Here is a 12,500-nt window from a genome sequence, read left to right on the forward strand (position 1 = left end):
GAGAAAGGGAGATGCTAGGGAATAAGAGGAGGCAAGAGAGAAAAGGCAAAATAGCTTACTGATCTTACTGCTTACTGACAGCCGTGTGATACTGTTATAGTCGTAGCAGTATTGATGTGTGTGTGTGTGTGTGTGTGTGTGTGTGTGAGAGAGAGAGAGAGAGAGAAAGAGAAGGCAAGCAGTCGTATTAGCCTGTTGGACAGAATAAACAGTCTGACATTTCGTCAACATCTCTCAGCTTCCCAGCTGATCTGTGCGCCTGATCTCTGCTGCAGAGATAAGTTCTCCATAACAAAAAGTTGCTTTACACTGCATTCTTGCATTAAAGACACACTTAAGCCATTTAAGCCCACAAATAAAGGTACACAGACATACTGTGCCATATATAGTATTCGTTTTAATAGTACTAGTATTTCTCTTGGAAGTAATTCTTGGAATGGCAAAAAATCATCTGAGACATTATTTACATTATGCGACTCTAAAACTCTCCACTTAAAATAACAAATAAAAATCTTTTAGGTGATGTGGCACTCAGTGGAAGGGAAAACACTATAATAGAGTAGGTGTGATAGCTTCCATAAAAAAAAGAAAAACTTAAAAGAGAAAAGATAAACAAAGGGGAAAAAGAAAAGTGGGGGAGAGATGGATGAGGAGGCTAGAGAAAAACAAAGAATAACTAAAAACAGCATTACTGCTGGCAAATTAGCTAAACATAGAAACTACTACTGAATTGTCGCACGTACAAACACACACGCACGCGCACACACACACACACACACACACACACACACACACACACACACACACACACACACAGACCACTCATTAGTTATTCCTTATGCATCAGCAGTGAATTTGCTCCTCTGTAGTTCCCTCGACTGCAAGTGGAGAGGACGGAGGAGAGGAGCTGGGTATTTATTGTTATACTCTCCTCACAGACTAAAGGCTAAAAACACAGTGGACCAACTCGCCCAGCAGCAGTGTGAGTTAGTCAGCCTCAGCTGGTCTCCATCAGCGGGACGTCTGGAGAGTGGGATATCTGATTTGACGTGAAAAAATGAGGTTGGCCGTCGGCAAGCTCTGGGCAGACCAAGCCAATCATCACAGCATTGTTCTGACTTTTCTGAATGTCATCTATATTAACTCTCTCAACACATTTGTTATACATGTCAGTTAATATAATGACAATGAGAGCAGATGTCGGGGTAGATAAAAAGGTGGATAAACTACGACATCCTGTCAATGATCATCATAATGGCCATTATAAACAAATATCTGTTATATTTGCAGAAAAGCATTAATCACACGTTTCTAAAGACTCTATCTTCATATGACTTAGATCAGTTTGATACAATGTGTAATATGAATTCTCAGCATTAAGATTTACATAAAAATAAAAAGGTGGTTCTACAAATAAGAATGTGGGTAAACTGAGTTTAGTTGGGCTAACCCTCCACTATCCCTGACTGAGAGTTGATTTATCCTTATATTTTGCCAGTTTCCTTTTCTCTTGAGTTTTTCCTTCATGATAATCTCTGGAGACTTTAACCATGTCTCCCTCTCCTCCACTCTCACCAACTTCACCCAATATGTGCAATGCAAGACAAGGGAGAACAGGACACTAACTGAGCCGGGCAGCAGCCGTCCTGCAAGGGAAAAAAACTATTTTGCACGACATGCTACTGTGTGCGTATGATATATAAAACATGCAGTCGAGTTGCAGAAAAGTGTGTGAATAGATTGCGCACATATGTTTATATGTATGTGTATAAACATATGTATAAACATATGTGTGAAAATATGCGCACATATGTTTATATGTATGTGTATAAACATATGTATAAACATATGTGTGAAAATATGCGCACATATGTATATATAGAACCAGTGCAACTCCTCTTCTGGGACTTGGAGAGCTTGTGGACTGATTCTATAACATTCTCAAGTCTGCAGATTGACGCTGGTTGCTCTCAATATGTCAGGTGTCAGTTGTTTTTACCAATAAAAACACCTTGCATAGCAAGCGCTGTCAGTACGCCTTGATAACTTTACCTGAAGTAAAATTTTATCAACAAATCCATTTATTATGCCTCATCAAAAGCCTCATTTAATTAAATATATACAATCAAGTATATTCAACTAATTATGGCAAGTGAGTGAAACCAGTTTGAACTTGCTGCAAGAGCTAAATTGAGCATACACTTTAAAAAAAACACGCACAGTTTGTGGACACAAGTTAATTAATTTGTTTGCCCAAATTATTAAATTGTGCACACAACATAATGAAAATTAGTGCACACATTAACCAAAGCAACCAAAGAGATTTATTTTGTGTGCTGTGATATCATCTTGTGCCCTCAATGAAGTAAATTGTGGTCTTGAAGTTTGTTGTTTTTTTGACTCCTGCAGCTCTCCCAAGCACCATAAGACACTGAACTTGCTGTATGTAAATGTTAAAGGTGCATACAGCTCGACCACCCTCCCCCCCCTTAACAGATCAGACCACAACTTCATCCACCTCGGCTATGTGCCTGTTATCCAGCAGCAGCCCATCACCACCGAGACTGTGTGGTCCCAGAGTCTGTTGGGGCTCTACGGGACGGTTTGGAGCTCTGTGGGACGGAGGCACAGTGAGGACATCAAAGGACTCTCCCACGGCGTAACGGATTACGTCAATGTCTGTGTGGACACTTAAAATTCCAACGAAAACAGTTTGCTGTTTCCCAAACAACAAACTCTGGATTACAAAAGGCATAAAATCCCTTCTCAATAGGAAGAAGAGGGCTTTCAGGGCTGGAGACAGGGAGGAAGTTAAGTCTGTCCAGGGGGAGCTGAAGAGGAGAATTAAGGATGGAGAGAACACCTACCAGGAGAGGACCAGCACAACAGTTTGAAGGAGGTGTGGAGTGTGATGAGAGGCCAAACGGTGGAGAGGAACAAGGACAGAGAGATTGAGTTAAACCTGTTTTTCAACTCCATGCCCCCCTCGCTATGTCCTTTTCTATTTGTGGCTGCAACAGCCCACATCTTATTTTCCCTTACCCTTAACTTTATCTATAGCTGTACAGGTTATGATATGATTTGTATAGCCAGGCTAGCTTTCCGGACTGGCTACGACTGATTTCATTTTTTATTTTATTTTATTCTATGTTTTTAAGTTTATTGTACATACTGGACAGTACCACCACACACACATACAGCAGTACCTGCAATTCTGTGAATTGTTGTTTATGTCAATCTCCCTGTATGTCTTATATGTGGCTGACCCGAACAAAATTAATTTCTATTCTATTCTATTCTATTCTATTCTATTCTATTCTATTCTATTCTATTTCAGTGATATCAAATGTCATTGCTATTTAACAGGGAAATGTGGACAATAAGGTGCATAACTTCCAAGTCCAAGGTATAATTATGTAATGGCATCACCATCACAAAATGTCGGTTTGAATATGTCACTCACTATAGACATGCTATATGAAATCGACCTAGCATATAGATCAAGCTGTTCTTCCTATATATGAATTGACTTGTATTAAGACAGGAGTGCAATGGATAGTTAATCAAATTGATTTACTTCACTGTTTGACGTATTCACTGGGCTGCTTACTGGGGAAACGGCTGGCTTGTAAAATTTTCATGCAGACTCAGAGCTCAAGTGCTTGGACTTGATGACTCCCCTCCCGCTCCACTACCACAGACCAGAACAATCCTCAGCAGTATCGTAATCATGTTAATACGTAAGGTAGCACTGTATTAATATAAGGTGCAGTCTGAGTTGCAGGAGCAGAGAATCATAATTGCACTGCCTTGGTTACGGGGCACAACGCCATTGTTTTGAGTCATTACTCCCAGCATGCTCTGCTGGGTCTTTCCCTGTCTGGCAGGGTGTCAAACCAGCATCCCTGTGTTTCCTGACTATGTTTCTCCAAGCGTGCAGCTAATCTCTTTTCTAAACAAATGAAAATGTATTCAGAAGCAACTGCAGATATAAATGGCATGAATAGGGCTCAGATTTTGGTAGTCCATCAGCATGCACAGTCACAGGAAAAACACGCCTCATTTTCCGTCCTCACTAATAGCCGCGCTCCCAGATACACAGACACACACGTGGCGGGGTCAGCTATCGGCTGCAGCGTACTGGGCAGAGTTATGGGGCATTAGTACTCCACGCATCCACAAAATAACAGACAAACACATCCAAACACTCACCCACACCCACACACACACACACACACGCACACCGCCTGAAAGCTGAAAGCTGATTTGCTAATGAGCTGTCATGGTGACAGATACTGTCATTTAATTGGCTGGTAAAGGAGGCAATTAGAATTCACTGCATAGATGCACATCAGAGAGAGAGAGAGAGAGGGAGAGAGAGCGAGAGAGCTGGGGTGATGATTTCTGTACGTTTATGTGTGAGAGTGTGTGCTTCAAAGTGAAACACTCTTTGGGAGACTGCAGGCATGTCACACACACCTCTAAATTATTAATCCTGACGATCCTACTCAATGTAGGATCGAACTACATTCAGTGATCTGTTATGCAGTGTGTGTGTGTGTGTGTGTGTGTGAATCTGCATACATGCGTACATGAATGTGCATGTGTGTGTGCGTGCACCTGTGTGTCAGCGTGCTCTTCCCTCAAACCTCTCTTCCTCTCTCTTCAGCTTCTTTTCAGTTCTTCAGTTTTTTTGTATTAAAACAATTTACATCAATCCCTCTGTTCTCTCTCTCTCTCTCCATTCCTCCCACCCCTGTCTGCCCTCATCCTCATCCTTCTCTCTGTGTCGATGAATCTGTCTCTCTCTCTCTCTCTCTCTCTCTCTTTCACTCTCTCTCAGCCTCTCTCTCTCCCCCCATCTCCATTTTTCCTTCCAACTCCACCATCTGCTGGCTCAGTATGCAGCATCTGTCCAACCCCCTTCCCATCTTTCCCTGTTTCTTCTCATTTCCCATTCTCATCCTGTCTCTCCTTGTGTGTCTCTCTCTCTATCTGTCTGTCTGATTCACATCAACTCATTGATCCTCTCTCTCCCCTTCTTTCTCTCTCTCTCTCTTTCTCTCTGTCTTTCTCTCTCTCTCTCGCTCTCTCTCCCTTTCTCTCTGTCTCTCTTTCTTTTTCTCTCTCTCTCTCTTTGTCTCACACATGACCACTAAGGAAAAACACATCAGTGTAGCCTAATGCCTCATTTCTGTCCACATCTGTGTGTGTGTGTGTGTGTATATACAGTATGTGCGTGCGTGCGTGTGTGTTTGTGTGTGTGTGTGTGTGTGTGTGTGTGTCTACACTGTGAGTTACAGCCAAAGGCCTACTATTTAGATTAGTGAGAAGAAAAACCAAGGATCATAGCAGCAGTGCCACGTGTCTGTTTGCTTTGGTGTGAGTGTATTTGCCTGTTTGTGTGTGTGTGTGTGTGTGTGTGTGTGTGTGTGTGTGTGTGTGTGTGTGTGACATGCTTGTATGAGCCAGAGAGGAGCAAGCACGGATCAGTGACCATAGCACTCTTACATTTTTAAAGCAGGCCGTGAATAATAGATTAAATTGGAATAAAACAGCGAGGGATAAAATATGAATTAAAATAATCTGAATTACAGAGAAACAGGGGGGGGTGGGGTTGGGGGGGGGGTGGGGTTGGGGTGGGGTGGGGGGGGGGATTGGGGGGGCTTGTTAACGGGGAGAAAAAGAAAAGATAGAGCTCAAAGAGAATGGAGGAGTGGATGTAGATGGTTGGAGCTACAGAATAGATTGTTATTTATAATAACATAAGCTTGGATAGTTAAAGTATTGGCCAATGCTATTACTTAACTACAACTAAATCTAAGACTTACCTTGGCATGAAAAACAGTTTAGGAAACTGAAATAAAATAAAATAAAAACTCTAATATTTACCTCTGCTGATTGTGATAAAATGAAAATTAACCTGAATTCTTTTCAGGTTTAGTCTTTCAACTAAGGAGAATCATCTAATGATGGCAACCTAAATCTAATTTCCAATCTGTATGTAGACCAAGCTAAATGTTATAAATGCTGAAACCTAACTGAAACTAAAATGGAAATGAAATTGAAAATAACTAATGAAAACTAATGGAAATCATCAAATGATAGTAACCCTGGTATTCTCATACAACATTTATATCTCACAAAAAGTTAAGATTCGTACTACACCTACGCACTGCTGCATAACTTACCAATGTGCTAAAGGTTAATGTTAGGCAACTGAAACAATTTGGCTAAGGTTAGGGCAAGATTTTGGTCGTGTTTAAATAAGAAAAACTTTTGCTAAAGATGAAACCTTCTGTGACAGCAGAGAACTTATTTGCATGAGTTGAGAATTGAACCTGGGTTGTTTCAGCTGAAGGCATATGGCCGTCTACCACATCAACCTCCACACTCTTACTTTCCACCATGCTGTTTCAATATCAAACTACTGTCTGTTTCAGTCATGTGAGCTCCACCTTCTGTTTCAATCAATTCGTAGAATAGCATACGAAATTAAGGTAGTTTTTGTAACTATAACTTTGATAGATCAGGCTTAGATTTCGAGAAAGCGTCCTCCTTCATCACTGCTGCCACCTCTAGCAGTGATGATCTATTATCACTCCCTCCCTTAGAAAACCTATTGAGACTTCTGACTTTGAAGCCCTCCAGATAGTGAATGATCAAAACAAATGAGTTCTTGCTCATCAGCAAACCATCAACTACTCCACTGCAGATGCTCATTAAATTCAGAGATTGTAAAAATGAGCTCAGAGAGACAACCTTATGGCTGTTCTTTCCCTCGCGCTGGTACAGAGAAATCAGAGGGGAAGGAGACTTAAAGGGAGAGAGAGGCTAAAAGACAGTCTGCTGACAAACCTCATCATAATGACAACAGATCATTCTGGATAGAGCAACTGCTCTCATTAGTTAGTTATTATACAGTACAAGTTGACGCTTTGGTTTGTTTTGTTCAGCTTGTGAACTGGTTGGCTCTCCTAGTGAACATTGTTCAAACAGCTGTTTCTAAACACAACAGAGGAGGTGGCACCAAGTTATGCGCCCATTGGTGTCAGTGAATCAATCAATCAATCAATCAGTCAATCAATCAATCAATTTCCATTTAGAAAACGTCAACAAGCACTATTTCCACAACACTGTGGTCATCAAGTGGTCAGTCTGTGGTGAGAAGCTTCACTCCTCTCTACCTCTGTGCTAACATTTATGACATTTTCTACAAAATCATGTCTGTTTTTTTATTGAGCGGCACCTTATTTACTAAAGGGAGTAAAGGTTCTTATATTGTAAAAACAACTTTAGCTATGAATCTATTTTTACACAACTCCCACAATCTTCTTCACGTAGTCAGAAGGTTAGATAACACTTACATTAAGGCAAGTAAAACAACTTTGGCTAAGGTTAGGGTTAGGTTTAGGCAACTAAAACAGTTTGGCTGAGGTTCTGGTCATGGTTACATACTGTAGGAACAACTTTCCCTAAAAATGAAAACTTCACTCGCAGTAGAAAACTTCTTAACATGAGTTGGGAATTGAACTTGGCAGTTGCCCATCCAATCCATCCATTCATGCATGGAGCACATATTTGCATTTTAAGACATTGTGCTCATCTCACAAAATTTCGGGAGACCAGGCTGGTCATCGCCTGTACAGAATCTGTAGTTTTTTCTTAGTACTGTCCTGTAGTTTTTTGTCTTTCTCTGTCTTTGACTCTCTTTCTGTCTGTCTGTCTGTCTGTCTCTCTCACAAGCACACACACATACACACCTCTGATTTCACGTCTCATCACCCCCATGACCCACATAGGCCAGGAACTAACTCATACAGACCAGACGGAGAGAGAGAGAGAGAGATAAAGACAGAGAGAGAGAGAGAAGTGGAAAGTGTGGACAGAGGGAGGGCAGCTGGTTCTGTGGAGATGGGAGGCAGACAGATAGAGGATGGGGGAGGGAGGACAGGCGCTTGATGCTAAATGGAAGTTAGAAAGATAGAAGTGGAAAAGACGGCTAGGTGCGGGGAGAAATGAAGGCGAGATGAGAGAGGGAGAGGAGAGGAGGAATTGGTAGGAACGGCTAGTGAAAAGGCAAGAGGGAGGAGGAGGAGGCACGGAGATGGATAATGTAGCTGGTAAGTGATAGACTGAGCAGAGGGAGAGGTAGAGGGAGGTCAGATGGAGAGATGGATAGAAGGAGAGAGGAGTGGAACGAAAAATTTGGGTCGGTGAAGTGCAGCTGCATCGGGAAAGAGGCGAGATGAGGAGAGTGAAAAGGAGAGAGAGAGAGAGAGAGAAAGAGAGAGTGAGAGAGAGGCACAGGAGGCAGGAAATCAGTTGAGCAGATAGAATGTAGAGTATGTGTAGAGAGGATAAATGGAGAGGGTGAAGATGAGAGAGAGAGAGAGAGAGACTGAAGACGGCTGAGGGAGAGAGAGAGAGGGAGAGAGAGAGAGAGAGCGAAGAAGAGAGAGGGGGTGGGGGGGGGGTGGGGGGGTGCAGTCATCAGTATTCCAGCCCTGTACTCAGTTTCCAGCCAAGACAAATGAGAGCCAACATCAGGGAGGAAGTGGATCAGCTGAAAACACACTCCCCCCCCTGCAACCTCTCCTTCTCTCTCACCCCACTCCCCTTTCTCTATTTTTCTCTCGCTTTCTCACCCCTACCCCATCTCTCTCTTTCTCTCTCTCTCTCTCTCCTTATAGCTGCAGTAGGAGCTATACTATAGGGAGCTTCCCAAACACCTACACACACACGCACACACACACACACACACACAGTTTTGGGGTGTCATGCTCACCTTTTTCCCAGGTGTGGGTGTCCTGCTTTTGAGAGTCTCCTCCCCCCTGAAACGCTCCCTGGGCAAGCAAAGCCTAGGCAGGTAAATAAAAAAAAAAGAAAACAATAATGAATAAAAATGTCCCCTTTCAGACGAGGGGAAAGAGCTGACTTTGACTCGTGTTTTTTCTGTGAAAGGGTCCATAACCATAACCATAATTTGGAGGATCTAGTCGTCACTTTTTGAGCCGCCTGATGCTTGTTTATAGGCCTGTGGTTCGCAAGGAAAGAACTGATAATGATGAAGTCTACAAATCCATCTTCCTTCCTTCCAGTTCCATGAGACAAATTCATCTTTCTTAGTGTTGGCGCGGAGGAGTATAATTTATAATTTGGGTGATTTTCACAGCGCAGTGTAAATGGGTCTCAGACCAGCAATGCAGCATTGCTAAATATACACTTTTAACGCATGTTTTTTTTTTTAGCAGCTTTGCCGATTGAAGGGTGTTAGAGAAATGCACTGTGATCTTGATGGATCCATAATATCACCATGATCCAGTCACATGTTCTGGCCCTGCATGGCTTTCAATCAGCTTTGAGTTATCCCCTCACTCTATATAATCTCTCTCTCTCTCTCTCTCTCTCTCCCTCTCTCTCTCTCTCTCTCTCAAAAGCACACAGAGCGGCACACAATGTAATGATCCCACCCACTCCCTCTCTCTCCTCTGTCTGCCCCCCCACTGGGTTTTCCTGCTCTGATTACTGTTTGTTCATACAAAAACAAAACCCACTGTGGGAAGGATGTACAATTCTGACAGAAAACGAGGAGACAGAGATTTGCCATCTCTCTCTCTCTCTCTCTCTCTCTCTCTCTCTCTCTCTCTCTCTCTCTCGCACACACACACAGACCCACATAAACTACATGTCCTGATGAAGGAGGATCAAATAGTTATCAAAGCAACTCCACAAATCACAACACACACAGCAGATTGGGAGCGTAATGCAAGAGAGAGGGGAAGAGGGGAATGGAAGAGAATTTCATCTTTCCATGTTCACACTCTAGATGTGATGCTTCTCTCTCTCTCTCTCTCTCTCTCTCTCTCTCTCTCTCTCTCTCTCTTTCTCTCTGTGAACTGCACCCATTTACAGACTGACATAATCTTAATTCTGAAAATAACATTTTTAATTAAGCAATATGCCTACAGGAAATTGGCATGTATTTCCTCAAATCAGCCTCAGAGCATTTATTTAAGGCTCTATATTTAGGCATTAATTAAAGCATTCCAGCAGTCTACCGTTGCGAACAACAACTTCACAGTTATTATGGCCCTTTGTCCTTATTGCTTCCTTACCTCCCTCTTTCTTTCTTTCTTTCTTTCTTTCTTTCTTTCTTTATTTCTTTCTTTCTATAAATGCTGAAATACTGCACCCAAGCGCACACACACTTGGGTGGAGTAGTAGCGGGAATGAGATAGAGGCAGTTAATTGTCTCTACTGTGTCTTATTTGTTTCGGGGCAATGGGAAGATGAGCAATCGAACAGAAATTAAATGAAGGGAAAGGAGGGGAATAATGCAGCAGCCAAAAAAAAACCCCAAAAAAACATGTGGTTAAGTTGAATTTAAAGTGCTCTGAAGAGGATAGAGCAAGTAGGCCAGTCAAGAGAGGAGGAGAAAGAGGAGGAGGAGAGGAGAGAATGGGTGGAGGGGAGGGAAACAGGATAGGGAATTGATAAATAGATCATTGTATGCAAGGAGCTGCTACCTCTCTCTGTATCTTCTCTCTCTCCATCTTTCCCATTGTCTCTAACCCCCCTTGACACCAGATAAACAGAATTTCTAACTCATCTGTTTACTGTAAATGAGCCTAAATAAGGCCAGAACACAGAGGATTCACACAAATACTCAGGATTCATGCACACACACACACACATAGAAACAGTTGTAGTGTAAAATGCCTTTTTTCTGTTTCACGCCTTGTTTGTCTTGTCTGTTCGTTGTTGAGCGTCCTCTGGAAATGAGGTAGTGTGTGTGTGTTTACACTAGGTTTTGACAGGATTCAGTGGCTAAACTCTAACAGCATAACACACACACACACACACCTACACACACGTAGATACCCACACTAGGCCCAGAGGCACCTTTCTTGCTCCTTTACAACATATCTGTAATGGAAGAAGCAAGACTGCTGTGTGATTAGAGGTGAGAGAAACACTGAGACACACACATTTGCACATATGTGCATACGCGTGCACACACACACACACACACACACACACACACACTCATTCACTGATTTAGTATGCAGTGGCAAACATAAAAGAAACATTACATAGAAGTAATGACTTGTAGCATCACATTATACAGCACTGTGAGCATCAGAGACATATTTTCAACATTTATTGAATGGAAAATGACAGAGGAGAGGAGAGGAGAGAGGAGAGGAGGAGAGAGGAGAGGAGAGGAGAGGAGACATATTTGTTCTTGCATTGTTTTGTCGATTTAGTATGTTGTTTGCAGGGTTAGTGTTAACACCGCTATGTTAACAGAATGCTAATTGTTCCTGTGTTGTAGATAGGGAAGGGTGGATTTTAAGCGTTTTTATTCCTACAATTTTAGTCAATTATCTGAAAAGATAAGAGCACTTGAATATGGCTGCAATGTTGTCTTTTTTTATGTTTCTAAATACATTGGTTGCCACAACAATTACAGTCATTACATGCAATACATAACTCATCACATACACTAATGTTTAACAAAATACTATACATCTTTATCAAAAAAGCCTTAAAGTTTAAAACGTTAATAAAACTGCACTGAATCCAAAACAAAATGTCACGCTATGCTACTCAAACCAATCACCATCCACTCAAACTCATTACAATCAAATCTTATCACCTAACATGCACAATTATTGAAATACTTTTCATTATACTCATAATGAAAATCCACCCACGCAACCACTCAAGGACACTCTTTTATCACACATCCCCACACATTTCATTAAACTTATTTAACATAATCACCACATTATAACTCATTATAATTAATTACACTGATAGTACATGTTCTCCTTTATACCCCACCTGTCCATTTTGTCACTCACTAGACATAATGTTAATCAAGGCTGTAAACAAATAAACCGTAACATCGCAGCTGGCAAGCATGTAAGTCACGTTACGCTAGTTTTCACTTGCTGTTCAGCTGGTTATTAGAAGGGAATACCAGTCAATTTAAGAATCCACCGGTTACTCCAATGGCCTTGATCACTTCAGCCCGAATTTGTAATCATGAAACAAGGCTATCTCCAAGCAACAACAGACAGCCAGGGCATCATTTCCCAAAGTGTTCATAGCCTTTTCTAGTTCTCGGTTCCTCATGCTGATCTCTGCTCACGTCTCTCCTAGAGCTGTCGGCTTTCATTATCTTACGAGTATTTCACAGTTTGTTTCCTCACATAAACCAGCAAGCATTCGTTTGGCAGGCATCGCCGCGAAAGTGCAAGATAAGAAAACACAATCCCAATCAATGCAGGGATTCTGATATTGGTGCTATGGATTTTTGGTTCTGTCTCCTGCAATATGATTCTGAAATGTATGTAGTTGTTAAAGGAGCATTGAGTAAGATTTTACTGTCCCATAAAATGACCATAATATATCTGCAGGGGTTTGATGGGGTAATTGATCAATGTCAATGACTCAACAATTACTTTGCCAAGAGATTTCTGGCTTTCAAT

The 12,500-nt window shown here is 41.7% G+C and overlaps 1 protein-coding gene across 1 annotated transcript in view; it reads left to right on the plus strand.

The window, feature by feature from the left end:
* ttyh3b (tweety family member 3b) overlaps positions 1-8,288 on the plus strand; it is a 183,490-nt gene extending 175,202 nt beyond the window's left edge. The window contains exon 16 of the mRNA XM_078291496.1: positions 8,266-8,288. The gene's annotated coding sequence lies outside the window, so the exon portion shown is untranslated. The remainder of the gene's footprint in view (positions 1-8,265) is intronic.
* The last annotated feature ends 4,212 nt before the right edge of the window (positions 8,289-12,500 follow it).

This window comes from Centroberyx gerrardi, chromosome 3 (assembly GCF_048128805.1).
Source record: "Centroberyx gerrardi isolate f3 chromosome 3, fCenGer3.hap1.cur.20231027, whole genome shotgun sequence".
Lineage (NCBI taxonomy): Eukaryota > Metazoa > Chordata > Actinopteri > Beryciformes > Berycidae > Centroberyx > Centroberyx gerrardi.